Consider the following 12,925-nt stretch of genomic DNA (forward strand, 5'->3'; position numbering starts at 1 on the left):
CCTGATATAAATTCTGTTCTCCTTTGACCTCTGACCTTTATATGATTGGGAATACATGCCACAGGAATCTCATGTCATGCTATTTGACTTTAATCAGTGTTTATCTACTTTTGCATTCTGCACACAAACTCGCACGTCACAAAGAGCCACACAATAGACTTGTCACAAAGGAATGTCAAGTGTCTTCCTGTGATGAATTGCTTTTTTTCCCCTACAACTTTGATTTTCTGCTTTATTGTTTTGATCCCATTGAAGACCCACTGAAATTCCATTGCGCCATTCCTCCCAGTCACACTGTCGTTTCCCCAGTCAACATGAACAATACGCTACAAGGAGGTATACCTATGACCCGCTGCAACAATGACAGATGTCAGAAGGATATACAATTATATGTCAAGTATTTCACTTGACTGATTCCCCATTGCTGGTTGGAAACTGTCATAGTTGTTACTGGCTCGATCGATAGATTGATGGCCTTCTTTCTTTTTTTTTTTTTTCTTTCCAATGCTAGTTAGAGCTTCAGCATGACAAACTTTACCCAACTGTCAAGGTCTGATTTATGGCAGCAATGTCTACACTTGGCCTTGCTCTAGAAGGGTCTTTTCAGTAGGTGAACACTGATATTGGGGTGACAGATCTTACAAGAGTATTTATATTGAAAGCTGTTAATGTGTGTGTTCTGGGTCAGTTGACCAAAATGGCAAAAAATATATTTGTTTTTATATTTGTTTGAGATTTCCTCCATAACCTCAAAAAAAAACATATTTTTCAGTGCTTTAATCACTCAATATTTATTTTAGGCACATTTATTTGTATAGCACCTTTCAGACACAAGACAATTCAAAGTGCTTTACAGGGACATAAAACACAATAAAAACAAGACAGAAACATTAAATTGCATTTTAGTTACAGTTGCCTTGTTTTGGGTCAAAAATATTGCAAGAGAACTGGCTTTCGCAGGGTTCGATTTTCAGGTGAGACTTCCAACTTAACGCCTCTGCCGATCTGAAAACTTTTTAGTACAGAGGCGTAATTGTTGCTGTGAAATTCCACTGTCAAAGGCAGCGCTAAATATTATTAAAGGCTTCTGCTCAGCTGTGTGGAGACTGGGTGGCTCTGACAAGCACAGTCGAGACAGACAAATGAGGTGAACATGAGATTAACACTCTCTGGCGATGTTCATCCTGTTGGCAATTTCCTTGAGCGTGAAAGGCCAAAGCGCCAAGGTAAAGCGAAGTCTGCCAGGCTGTGTTTATATGAAGGAGTGGGAAATATATATATAGTTCATACCACAGCGCTATTAGTTGCTTGTTGTGGCAGGAGCTGTCCGTCTCCTCCTCCTCAAGCAGAATTGGGATTGTCTTGTCTTATGGTGTTCCCTAGCAACCATTATAGTTCTCTTCTCGTTTACAATCTTCTCAATGTATGTGTGCCCACGCTTGCCTAAAAATGTCCCTGATCTTGCAGAAATGTGTTGCACAATCAATCTCTTTCATGCTGTAACTGGTTTTTTGACGGTTCTAATTGTAATGCGCAAAAGAAATGATCACATTTTGGTCACCATCTCAGGCTGTGCTCCTCTTCTCTTGTCTTCAAGCTCCGTCCGTTGGCACAATACCGTGTGTTAGGCTACCATCTGCCAGGATGTACCGTCGTCTCATACAAAGAACAGTGCAGCATGTGAGGAGAAGTTCGTTCATGTTGTCTCACCTTGTTTTGTCACGGCTCTGCTTTGTTTTTAAAAGCGCAGCAGTGTCAGAACCTCACCTGATGGGCTGTTGCTGCAAGTATATGAAATACTGTAAACCAAGTAAGTCCCCCGAGGGGTTAGAAGTGTGTATGAAGCCCACACTGGAATAGGGATGAGGGGGAAGGAATGGACTCATGCATCCCATCCGTCATTGCAGAGGACAAAATCGGCCAAAGGGGCTAAAGAGAAAAATTCACATGCAGTCCCGACTCCTCTGCACTTTCTTCCAGCTGATCCCCCTCTTCTTAGGGTCATCTCAGGATATGCATGTATTGTTATCAGTGAGTGGAAGACCCCGGCTGCTGCACATCATTGTTTGCCAGTGATGTGGCTCTCTGACCAAGTTAGGAAAGCCGTTGTGTGAACAATAACCGTATGGAAGTGGGTATCTGGTAGCTGTCAAAGAGACATTGTTCTACTATAATATATCTTATCCTGTATAAACTGGTTTTAAAGTACACAGTGCCCCTGAGATGTTTTGGAGTAGATCCCAGAAGGGTATAATGATACTGAAAGTGTCTTGTGTTGTTGATTTTAGCTCAAATCTAATTAAAAACTACTTATAAACAATGCTTGTTAACCAGTTTACAGACCTAGAGGGGATAATTTTATTGATAGTGAACAATTAGCTTCAGCTTTGTTTTGACAAAGTATGACAGACATACGGTACAGACAGACAGTGGACACAGTTTCAGAAATGGTTATGAAAATATGTTGAAAGCACCTGGGAATATTTCACACTCCACCGTAGTATGTCTGTAATGTCACCCTGTAAAATCTGTCCGTCGGCACGTCTCCTCAACGAAAAGAAGCAGGTTTGCACAATGCTGTAGCTCTCGACTGATCTCTGCCAGTCGGTTGGTGTGTAGACACACCTGCACACACACACACACACACACACACATCCTATTTGTCCAGCAGACGTGCATGAATGTCAAACAAACACTCTCTGTGCCCATTGCTGCTGTACAGCATAAACCCAATCGTCTAGGTCAACACGAAGATGTTTGAAAAGATAATCTCATTATGTTTTCCAAGTTACACCCACAAAAAGCTATTCTAGGTTTAAATCAATGAGCTGGTGCGTTACTTTGTTAGGTCTCTTGCACACACACATACACAGACAAACCAACACACTTATATCTGATGGTGAATCTTTTTTTTTTTTTTTGGCTAAAACTCTTTGTTTTGGTGCCAGCCTCCCCCAGGACTCGTCACCATTACTAGTAGCGATGATACATGACTCAGCTGTGACCGCTAATGCCTTTCGGCCCGGACGGGTGTTAACATGCATTTATCATGTGAAGAGACTGTACATGTATCCCCTTTTTTCCCTCACATGGTGCTGATGTCCTGAACATGCCTTACGGTGAGTTACACGTGAATAAGCCATAGCAGTAAAAGCCCAGCTCACTGGTTTGATTCTTTATCCTTTTATTTAAAAAAAAGAAAAGGGTGGAAATGTATAGCTGCTGTTTAAACTCATTTGACTGGTAGACAATGGGAGTGAGAGGGAAACGTTGAGGGGCATTACTGGTATTGATGGGTGCCGTGTTGATGACAAGGCCTTAATGTGTGTGAGACATGCTTGGTCTGTCCAAGATTGGAATTGAGCTATGTGGGCGGGGGTGAGGGGTGTTAACACACAGCTGCCACGTGAGTTAAAAATGTGTCGTGGATCGGTGGGCCAGTAATGATAATGTAATGTGCAGTGGGCCGTTTGACACCAGCGCTGCCATGTCTGTGTCTGCATGGGCCACCTGTCCTGTGCTGACAGCAGAGAAACACCTGTGTCTCATATCAGACATGGAAACATCCAGAATCAGGAACGTATGTAAAGTATGCTTTGGCATTTTGAAGCCTTTATTGTAGTGTTGTCAATGCCAGCAAATAGAGGAAGATGAGACAAAGATGAGACAAAGATGGAGATTGGCAGGAAGCAAGAGTCTGTAATTGTAATGGTGACAGATTGTTTACTTAAGATAAAGTTAGTACTTTATGGTATTAGTATACAACACTGAAAATACTCCACTACAAGTAAAAGTCCAGCATTCAAAACCTTACTTAAACAAGTATGTATCACCAGAATTTACTTAAAGTATTTAAAGTAAATGTTCTTACTCTGTAAAAAAAAAAAGTCCCTTACAGTGTTTTACTATTAAATATGATGGTTTTTTGGATTAATGTTACGGTTATCGCTGTCAGACAAATGTAGTGCATTAAAAAGTAGAGTAATTCATTTGAGATGCATAAAATGGAAACACTCAAGTAATGTAAAAGAACCTCAAAGTTGTACTGAAGTATAGGAATGGATTAAAACTACTTTGTTTCATTTTACCACTGCCCGGTTGGACCTGAACCGAAGAACTCTGGCGTCACAAACCAGCGCCACAAACCCAGGGTCCACCAGGAAAAGTGGGTCATTATGCATCGCTACATTTTTTAGCAGCATTTTTAAGTATCGTGGAGTGTTTTGTTGTATTATAACAGTTCATCAAGACACTGGAAGAGTCAGTGATTTTATTAGATGTAGTTCAAAATCTGGCAATTAAATTATAAATATTAAAGAGAACACACAAAAAAATGACCTTTGCAAATAAATAAATAAAGAGGAATAAAACCTGTTAATTCTCATGATGAATTAAAAATAGGCCTACGACAAACAAAGAAAACCCCAGACACACAAAGCTACAGGCGACTTTATTTCTGGAGAGGGGAGAGCTTTCATTAGATTGATAATTCTCTGCAGGGTTATTGTTCCCCTCACACTCATCTGTCTGCAGCTCCCACTGCTGCCGCTCAGTGAAACGGGGTCGCTGCTGTTGTGATTTTTGAATTTTTTATTTTTCTCTTTCTGTCTTTTTGCACCGGATTGGCAGCGACTGACAGAGAGGAGGTGAAGAGGTCTCACTCTGATATGTTCTCTATTTAAAAGAAGTAACACGTTGTAGAGGCCGTGCGTGTTAGAATAATATCTATTTAGGTGTGCAGCAGAACAGTATATCTGTTTATTAATGCCTTTTATTTGGCTAGTATACAGAAATGTGATGCATTTGACGTCCTTGCAATAACAATAGCCGCCACCGTGTGAGAGACTGAACTGAGTTTCGTGGGTCCTTTTTGCATATTATTGAAATAAAATAAAATGAAAATGATTATTCGTTATTATAAAATGAATTTTTGATTCAATTCTAACAATAATGCAAAACGATGCAAACCCTCGAAGTGTCGGTCTGGAGAGCGGGACAGGTTTTTCGCCGCCGAGTGCGTCATCTCCTGGAGAGCACAGACGATCTTTGTCTCGGCTGGTTTTGACAGGGGGGAGGAGGGGGGCTGGTGGGGGGAGCCGAGGATCCGTGTGGACCACAGCTTGCTGCTGCAGCGGCCGAGAGGGGGGACGGACACACTGGCCGGGCGCGCTCCCTCAAACACACACACACACGCACGCACACCTCATCATTTTCTACAGCATCAACACACACACACACACACACTCTGACTGCCAGGAGAGGAACCAGGAGCCGGTTCGCAGCAGACGGTGAGTTTAAAACGTGCCTTTCTCTCTTTTCTTTTATTATTTTTTCATTTGTGAAGACGGAGCTTGCATTTCCATCCCCGTTGTCTCCTGTGTCATGATGAGAATAATGGTGCAGTGGATGTGTGTCAAGTGGGTGCGTTTGCTTTCGCCCCTTCACCCCGCTGATTGCGCTTGACGAGGACGATCAGGTGCGAATAAAATAACAACATGGAGGCGCCTGACTGCCTGATTGTCGCGTTTTTAACGTGGACTCTGCTGAGCATCAAAGGAAGACCCCACTGCAGCCTGCGCGCTCACCGCACTGCATCTCGGAGGAGCGACTGTGAAAGCGAGCGGAGGGAGGGAGGGAAGGCAATGTGTTGATCGGCTGTTGTGCTGGATGGATGCGCTGAGCGGCGGTTTGCAGCAGTACGGTTTTCCGCTCATTGTTGCCGCTGCTGCCGGCCGGCCGGTGCGGACAGGCCCCGCAGGGCTGAGCGGATTATTTGATGTCTGCCGGTGATGCTGCCAGCTGCAGCTCAGCTCCTCTAGCTGTCACTTTCAAGTGGTTTGACTTGCGGGCAGCCAAACCCACCAAAAGGCCCCGTTTTCAGGCATCAGATGTGGAGATGTGAATAGTCAGCAGGTGTCTATTGATCAGTGTTGGTTTTCTACATGGCTCCGAATCCAGACAGATTTAGGAAGGAGCGGATAGCATTCAAGATTTACTGTGGAGTTGACATTGGATTGGCTACAGTGAATTCACTGCTTTTAAAGGGAATCTTAATCATAGGCATTTGCAGTTAATATTAGTGCTTGAATAAATGTTCAATTAATCTGCTAATCTCTCTGTTTAAACAACAAAAATGAACACATTTGATCGTTAAATGAATCGTTTTTCAAATTTAGCAAAACACTCTTGATGATGTAAGATGGTAAAATGGACAATTTCTTATCATTTTCAGACATTTTAGAGACAAATTGATGGATCGACGCAAAATGATTGATCACTAATGAAAAGAACTGTCAGTTGCAGCAAACGGACAGACGGAGTGGTTGTGTTTGATATGATATTGTGGTGGAATCTGGGCTGCCTTTGTGTGTGTGTGTGTGTGTGTGTGTGTGTGTGCGTTTTTCTATCCTTTTTGGGACCATCACTATAACCACAGACCTTGTGGGGACCAGTAATCTTCATGGGGACCACAGCCAGGTCCTAATGAGGCAAAACGTCATTTTCTTAAGGCCTGGTTAAAGTTAGGGGTTAGGTAGGACTTATTTATGGTTAAGGCCATCCACAGTGATTGGAAGTCAGTGCAATGCTCTAACAAGGATAGCTGTGTGTGTGTGTGTCTGTTTGGGAATATAGGGAGTCTCCAGTCCCACAAGTGTCCTCATTGTCTTTATAAAGCAGCGGTTTAATACAGATTTGGGCCACATGTCACTGTGTTGCAAGGATCTCTGCTAAACGTGTGTTTGTTTGATTGGTGGTATACAATTATAACAGCTGCTGGGTAAAAATGTTTGCGTTATACAGTATGTGCCCAGTGGTTAACACACCTGACTATATAACAAGTCTGAGTAGGAGGAATCATTGCGGTCGTAATAAGAATCCCACTGTCTGGCAATGTGGAATTGACAGTGTGAGTTATTTCATGCGTCGATATTTGCATCTGCTGTCGCTGTAACAATATGTGATGCAGTGTGACATGTTGTAATGTGTTCACTTTGACCCTCAACCATACTTCATGCAAATATGGCCCTATTTCATATACTCTATTGTTTGTATATGTTAATTCTACTGTAACTCCAGAGCTGTTTTCTCTTCAGCTCTAAATAACACAGAACAACTCTGCAAGTCATATTCATGGGGTGAATGTGATCAGTTGCGGTGAATGGGAAGCCCTGTGTTGCTTCTGAAGCTGCACTAGAATGCTAATATCATCCTGTTAACCTACATTTTAAAACTTCCAGTCAGCATTTCATACTGTATTATTGGATTCAGGAACATAGTAACAAGAGAGGAGGCATGATTTTTGCTCTCCTCTCTAAAAAAAAAGACTCCAACCTTTTGATGAGGCTCTCTGCAACTACACGAGAAGGTCCTGCTGTGAAAAAAGGCCTGTTGTCCTAATGTTCAAACATACTATATTACCTAAAAGTAATATTAGTAGTAATTCATCTTTCAAAGTGAAACCATGTAACGCTGTGGCCATGACAGGTATGTCATGTGTGTTGGCACCACTGTTGGCATCCCCCGCCCCCCCAAAGCCCCACCAAGAGACATCACAAGACATGACTTGAGTCTCCTGTGGCAGCTCCCCAGACCGTCAGCGCAGAGCCATTACTCACGGCGGATGCAGTGTCATCTTCACTCTCCTGCTCTCCCATTTCTCCACGGCCCATTAGACACAAGTCAGGTGATGGAGCTTATGGCGGGTTTAGGTGCATTCTCACTCTGCCTGCCGCCGCCTTAAGTGATGACACAATTTTTTTTTTTTAGATGAGGCAGATGCACGTTATTGCTGTCAGGCAGTTTGGGGATCAGGGCTGAGGTCAACTCCCTTTCATTTTGTTTCAGGTGAGACTGAAACTGTGACGTGTGACAATGTTATAACCAGCGGCCTCTATTACTCTTTTTAATATAGGCTGTAACTTTTTATGGTGAAGAAGATTCTGGCATACTGTTATGTCAGCCTTTAACAGCTCTAAATGAAATATTGATATTAGTCTAATATTATTTCTACTGCTGGTGTTTTATTGTGGAATTTTAAGGCCATTTCCAGGAGTAGGTCACTCAATGCAACCATCAATTTAGCAACAGAATAAATATGTGATGTTTTTATGCATTTGTTTAACCAAGCTACCCTTTTAGCTGAAAGCAATTATTTTCATCATCAATTAGTTATTGTCTTGATAAATTGATTAATGGCTTGGTCGGTAAAATTTCAGAAAATAGCAATGACCACCTGTCACAATTACCTAATGGCCAAGCTGGCACGTTCACATCACTGAATTTGTCTGAATAATTTTGGTTTTTCAGCTCTTGGTCAGTTTACAATGATAGAAAGCAGAGACAAATGACAAATTCTAACTTATGACAAGCTGGAAACAGGGAATCTTTTGGTGGTTTTTGCAACTAAAAAAAGAAACTATTAATCTATTAGGCAATCAAGATGTTGTGAATTAACTTCCCGTTGACCAACTGATTGATAAAACATCCAAAAAATGTTTCACGAAACTGCATTTTAGCATCACTATCAGCCCATACTGGGCTTGTAATACACTGAGGAAATGCTGTGAGAAAATCTGTTTGCACATCTGCATTTTCCAGCTGCATAATGTTGCTAATATTCTGTGCCAATGAATATTATGCTGGAGTTATGGTTTTCTCAGTCCCTGCACTCCTTCAGACACTGCAAACAAACAATGCCTTTTTTTAAATTCATCCCCCTCATTGTGCTACATAAGCAACCACCAGTGTCGTACGCAGGTGCACCTATTAATGAAGTCATAATAGGAACATCCTGGGTTTTTGTCTCAGTGTAGATTTATAAACTCCTGGCTCACATCTATGAGACCACCAGGACGCTGCAGCCAAATGAACATAATAAGCATCATAGGTTCCTCTGCATATGCTTTGGGTTAATAGCATCAGCACCCTGCGGCGATGATGGTGGGTTTTGGAGTGGGAGGGGCGTAAATTCACCCCCACACCCCGGCTGTACCCTGACACCCTTGGCTCACAGCTGGACCTGTTTGGGTGGTTGTTTTCATTAAAGGACCAGGACGCATTGAATTAGCATGACTGGCTGAAGATTGATGAATTGGAAAATGGGGAACAGTGAAAGCCAGGGCTGGAGTCTGACGCTCTGCTGCTGGATTCCTGAAAGAGCAGATGCTGTTGTTCTCCCTGCTCTCTGTACAAGACAGATGGGTTTTTGTGGTGTTTTTTTTTTTTCCTTTTCTGGAATATGAGGATATTGCTGGGAGATGGGAGAGACCTAGTTTTTGCACAATGAGGGGCTATAAGAATTTGTGCAAATGTCCACTGTGTAACACAGCCATGATTTCAGTTTAAAGTCAGGTATTCATCAGAACCACTATGGTGATACGGTATTTCATTTTACTGTGGGTGAACACAGGCTAAACTAATCAATGAGTTGACTGACAGCAAATCAAATCTTCAACTATTTTGATAATTGTTTGAATCACTTTTCAAGCAAAAACCCCAATACAATGATTTGATTCATTTAATTGTAAGTTGATTATCTTTGGGTTTTGTACTCTTGGTCAGACTAAAGAAGAGATTTAAATGTGTCACAATGGGCTCTACAATATCCTAATGAGCATTTTTCCTGTTTTTGGACAGATAATTTATAGACAAAATGATTGATGGAGAAAATAATCATCACATTAATTGATAATAGATTTGATCGTTAACCCTACAGCAAACCCCTTAAACAGCATCTCAGCATAAGAGGACATAAAGTTTATAGCCACAAATTTTACTGTTTTACAGATATTGAGGTTTATTGAGGTTTGTAAACAAGGAGAGAACAAAGGAGGAGAGAAAAATGAGTGAGGGGAGAAGAAATTGAAAAGCACAGTGTTGGGGAGAGGAGTGAAGAGATGTGGAATGACTGAGGACGAGGAAAACCAGAGCTGCAGTGAAGAGGAGGAAGAGCAGAAGAAGAGAGGAACGATGTGCTGCTGCGATCACCAGCTGTGCCCGGCCGCATTTGAAGTAGAGCAAGAGACTGGAGATTGATAAAAGGAGACAGAGCATGCCGCTCCCTTACAGACACATACATATACACACTCAAATGATAAATAAGCCCAAAACACCAATAATCCCACTTTTATTCACCCCCTTGACCTTTTTAGTGTCCTATCAGGCTTTTATTGAACAGAACAGAGAGTCGTCAGTAGGTTTGAGTCTGCTCGCAGGCAGCAGTTGAGTTGTTTGTGTGGATCAGGTGGGCAACAGATGGGAGAGTGGGTGAGAGCAGAGGAGTTGCCAGACTGGTAGTAGCTGTCACTTGCTGAGTGTAAAAACATATCTGCATGGCCGTCTTTTTTACCAGTGTTAAAGGAAACAAAGGAGGAATGTTCAAATCCCAGTGGTGGGAGCTTAATTCATTGTACAGAAGGCTTAAAAATAATATTACCCCCAACCACCAGAATCTTTGTCACAGCTCTAAAATGATTAGTGAGGATTTAGGTCAAAGAAGCCATTAAAGAGCTCCTCTTATCACACTAAACATCCAATTGGTTCAAGGAACCGGCATCACATGACGGGTGTGAACCAACCAGCCTTGACAATGATCATTAGAGATGTTTATACAGGGTATAATTGAATGTGTCAGCTATAGCTGATTTTTTAGCTTCTTTTCCTCGTAGAAGTATCTTTCTACCTCCAGCAATGAGGAGAGATTAGTTTGATGGGGGGGGGGGGTTATCTTGGCGCCTTTACACATGATTTGTAGAGTGTGTAATTATGTATTGCTTTTTAAGGCCTCTCATTGGCCTGAAGCTGATACTGTTCACACCTACACAGGACCCTAATACTCCCAGTGGCAAGACTAGTGCCATTTCTGGTGTCACTTCCAATACCTTAGGGTGCATTTATATCTACAGAGTATTCACGTGGCACCTTTCACCATATGTATCGATAAATGTCACCATTTTGTAGAAAAAGTTGCACTTAGCAGCACTTGTGAAGTGATGTAATGAGGTCCTCCAGTGCCATATAGGGGAATCCCTGAGAAAGCGCGTTGAGAGACTGGTCTCAGTCATTTATTGGACACTTCATAATGTGCATCTGCTAATCATCAATTTGTGTGTGGTGTGGGAAAAGCGGCTCAGTTCAATGGAGCCTGCATATGTCCTCGATCCCACTCGTCTGACCCCAGAGGGAAGGCCTTTTCTGGGGCCGGCCCGCCTTCAGTGAGTGCCCTCTGGCCGTACTGAAAGAACGTCTTTGTAGAAAAAGATAAACTGTCCGGCGAGCAGATGAGGAGGACTGAGAACAGAAGCAGTTCTCTGTGTGGAAAAGTCATCTATCAGCTTAAGATGTGTCTGTTAACTGATAAACCAATTAAAGGCAGACAGATCCTCAAGTTAAGGGGCTTGAAGGGAGAAAGAGAGTCATCCGACATCCGTCTTGTTTGTTCCAACTTTTAATTTTACTAAAATGTATAATCCACATGCTCACGTGCCAGCGCACACACTTCGCATTTTGATATTTTCCTATATTGTTTATTAATGTTCATGATTTGACTCCACATGCTGCTCCATGATATTATGATGAACTTTCCAGGTGGTTATGTAAAGAGATGAAATGTACGATACATACAGTGTGTGTGTATTAACATTTGCACTCTAAAGATAGGCCAGACTATGACATTTTATAATGTGTATTATGGTGAATTAGAAGTGCACAGTACACTTAATCTGCATCTGCATGCAAGTGGCCAATTTCTTCTTTTAACTGCATACTGTGAAGAAAACCCAGTATATTCACTGTAATATGGGGAAAGCTGAGATATGCTTCACTCACACAACTTGTGGTGAGGCAGACATACAGTATGAAGTTTTTTGACAGTCTTTGGATTAGTAATTACTAGAAAATAATGCACAATTGCTAGAAAATAACAGGAAACATATGTTCTTTTGGTTATTGTTTTAAAAGCCAGTTTTATGATAACTCCCCCTTCAGTTGTCAACAGAACACATTCGGCTCTTGTTTCATGTCAACAAACCTGATGCAGTCCAGGGTGTGTGTGCTGTGACTTACTGTAAGAATAAATAATTTCCTGTTTGTTCTTGCTCAGCATCATTTGATGCCTCTGGATGTCGGCCCATAAAACTCAATAGTGTTTCACATCACTGATAATGCCCCACCCTGCCACTCTAACCACTCTGTTCTCTCTGTCTGTCTCTTTCACCTCTAAAACTGCTGAGCCGCCTGTTTTTTGGGCAGCCGGATACTCTGCATTGTCCTCTCAGAGCCGGGCTGCTTTACTCACCTTGTGTTTTTGCACCCTGACTGACGTAATGCATTCACGGCTGCTGTCGTAACAGTTTAGCTTATTACAGCCGGGCGGAAAGTTATGGGACAAATATACTTCAGCTGAATATGTAGATATCCCAAGAGCACATTTTTTTCTTATGCATTATCATATCAAACATGTCTTAGCAAGTTTCAGTGATGCTCTCTCTGAAACTCTGTGGCTGCTGCTGATCAAAAAGGAGGAACAGATTGTGATCAGGTTATTTTCTACCAAATTAGCCTCTACCTCTGCTCTCCTGATCTCTGTTCTGTTGGGAAGAGATAACCCCTGATGTCCCTGCTCAGATTGTGATGATACTCCCACAGCTACACTGAAATCAGACATACTTCCTGCCCAAAGACGAAGTACATGCAGAGATGCAGGGCCATACATTAGATTTTACCCCTAACATGTATGTTCACTTAAAGAACCATCAGGAAGTCTTTATCTTGTTTGCTCAAAAGACATAGCTGTGCTTGATCTTGTCCAATTAAGATACACAGCACATGCTGTCCGTCGTCATCTTTTAAACAACATCCTGTGTTTTATTAAGAAATATCATCGTGCAGTCAAACCATTTATCAATGGGAAGCAAAGACTTTATGG

Source organism: Pempheris klunzingeri, chromosome 22 (genome assembly GCF_042242105.1).
Source record: "Pempheris klunzingeri isolate RE-2024b chromosome 22, fPemKlu1.hap1, whole genome shotgun sequence".
NCBI lineage: Eukaryota > Metazoa > Chordata > Actinopteri > Acropomatiformes > Pempheridae > Pempheris > Pempheris klunzingeri.